The sequence below is a fragment of the Polyodon spathula genome, chromosome 1 (assembly GCF_017654505.1).
Source record: "Polyodon spathula isolate WHYD16114869_AA chromosome 1, ASM1765450v1, whole genome shotgun sequence".
NCBI lineage: Eukaryota > Metazoa > Chordata > Actinopteri > Acipenseriformes > Polyodontidae > Polyodon > Polyodon spathula.
The window spans coordinates 106,547,902-106,551,076 of record NC_054534.1 but is presented as its reverse complement, the minus strand read 5'-3'; positions in this window follow the sequence as shown (position 1 = coordinate 106,551,076).

Genomic DNA, 3,175 nt, shown 5'->3' with positions numbered 1-3,175 from the left:
GATTTTGGTGATATGGTAACTTCATCTGAGATTGGTGAGTGGAAAGGTTTTTCAAGCATCAGAAGAAAGTTCTCAGTAAACACTCTTTCATGTCAAATCTATGACGGCTTGATTTATCTGTTAGTTTACATACTTCTAATTATAAATTATGAGAGAGGACAAAATAGATGATTCCTCTAAACTCATCATGTTTGTTTAGGGGTAATGTTTCATCAGACTGAATTTAGCTTAAAAAAAACAAAAAAAACTCCACTCCCAATAAATTAAATTTATCAAAATTAGGCCTTCATCGACCATTTAAGTGCATGCTATACAGAATTTTACACATTTTACACAGTGTATTTATTTTCCTGTCAAAAACACACTATGTTCAACAATTAATACATGTAGTTACCAAACTTTTAGAGCAGCTCTATATAATTACTGCATTGTCAATAAACAACTGCATCTGGCCAGGAACTGATGAAAACTATAGAAAACATTGTTACTATAGTCATTAAGAAATCATGATTACATTAGTATATTGTCACAGTCATCACAGACATTGGCTAGCATATTTCTGCCTATTAACACTAACAATATAAAAGCAATATAAAGAGTTTGTAAAGCACCTGACCAGCAAGGTCATTGTTCGTGACCCCTTCCCCCTTTCTTCTCGCTATGGATTCTCCTGACATCTGGGGTTTCAGTGGAACATGCTGACTATCAGCAGAGCATGAAAGAGATTATGGGGGGGGGGGGGGGGGGGGGAGCCTTTTTAGCAAACTAGATTTCCTTTTGGGATGTGTGAAAACAGCGCTTTCACTTCCAAGGCAATCTCTCTCAACTAACTATGAAGATTATCCTTCACAGATAAGTAGATTAAAGGTTCTTCCCCTAGGAAGGAAAAGCAATTGAATTACTAACATACAGTGTGATTCATAAACAACCATAAGAAAACAAACAAACAAGCAAAGAAACAAAAACACAATTACAGAACAGGTCTTTACAAACAGACATGGCTGACGGGAACATGTATGTAGTGTTGTTGAGCATGTGAATTGGGCACATGGGAAAAGGGCTTTTTAAGAAATGCAAAACCAAGCCACCCGCCAGTGTACAGTAGAGTTTGGAGTATACTGCCCCTTGCCAGGTGAGTTTGAACATGTATTTTTTTAGGGTGCATTGCTATGGGTAACCCTGTTTAAACATACACAGAGAGACACGCTCAGATATACAGTAGACTCTGATTGGGACTGGAGCCTGTTCAGATGAGTGATGTGCTCAGAGTACTGATTGTAATCTGTACAATACTACATGAATATGCCCTAATTTATAATTAATACAAAATGCACAACTTAACAACAACAACGTTAATACTATAATAAATACTAATAATATAATAATAATAATAATATAATAATATAACTATTATATAATAAGAATTATGTAATACCAATGTAGAAATGTTATACCCACGTATAATAGAACTGTTACATATTACCAAGGGCCACCCTTTGCTAGACTGAAACAATCAGGCTCCCATTCACAGCCCAGCTTTAAACTTGGAATAACCCCTACCATAATGACTACTGGCACATACTTCTTCCTCTTTCCTTGCAGCCAGACAAAATAGATGGTGTTCCAGATAGTGTTCATTTCCAGACATCATTTTTACATATCAAGCTCAAACCTTCATTACTGAAAAAAAAAAAAAAAAAAAAAAAAAAAAACAAGTGCACTTCTCATAGGCTCGGGGTATGGGGCTCATTAAAGGAGAGCTTCTTGAATACTGTGTTTTATCTCTTGTTGTTATTAGTAATGATAACGATGATCCCTTAGTTTTTGTGATGAAGATGCTTTGTTTCATTCCTTGTTTTTAATATTTTAATTCGGTATGTGCAGATTTTCAAGGGTAATGCTGCAGACTGAAGTTTAAAAAAAGAAACGGTTTCTCCCTAGTATCTAATTACATGTGCTTTAAGTCACATGATTGCTGTCCTCTGAAATATGTGCATATTCTAATATGATTTATAACTACAAGCAAAAAGCTATGGGGACAAGTGATAAAACTGCAAATACTAATAGGATATTGGTTACCATTCCTTTAAGACATATACCCCAGTATATTTCCACTGCACCAATTCCCCTGTATATTTAAACATTAGCAAAGAGGGACCTATAGATCAATGAGGACTTAATAAAACACCAGTACATGTGTGCATGTATGTTTTCAATACACTATGGTTATTTCATAATCTTGATTTTTGCACTTTATATCAAATGCATAATGTTCCCATTTCATTTGACAGTTGCTGTTGCATGTACTACCTTTGATGTCAAGTAAGAAGCCAATTGCATCAATCTTGTAAAGTGGCTCAATCTAAAATGATTACTGAACACTAAGAATACATGGGGAGCAGTGGTGACTCAGAGATGTAATTGGCATTGTCACAGATTGTTTAATAATTGCGTTAAAAGAAAAACTTCAATAAATGTTGAACTGAATATCAAAGTATCTCGACAGCATTAGTACAAACAAGTTTGATCGCTGTATTGATGCATGTCATAATCCATGTTGCCAAACTGGGCTGAAAAACGCCATTGTGACAAAAATCAGTCTGGGATTAGTGCCAAGAAAGCTGTTGCTAAACAAAATGAATATAAGCATGTTTTATTTGTTTTAAAGCAATTGTGTGAAATTGCTTTGGTAAAAAGTACAAGAAAAACAAAAATAGACTATAAAGATAACATAATTATATTTAAATTTTTATTTTCTAAAGCAAAATACAATAATAATTAATTTTCCCAAAATAATATATAATGTAGTCTTCTATGAGTCTGTAAAGGATTTGAAAGCCATCTGTTGCCCTCCAGTGCCAGTAGAAAGCAACTGCAGGCATTTGTATGCTTCACAGAAAACTTAAACAGAATCCAAAAACACACATGCACATATCTGTTAATTTCTAAATTTTACTTTTAAAAACAGTCTTTAAAATATTTTAAATTTCAGTCAGTCAGAGCAACTATGTGATTTTAAAACATTTTAAAATCAAGAATAAAAGCAGCTGATATATACGTATCACAGCAGTTTCACTCTGAAATTTGAATTGGCGTCTTTCAGCTGGTGAAGAGACACAGCCAGAAAGCAGATCAACTCCTCTGGTGGCCATTATAAAAGTGTCCTATAGTAAAA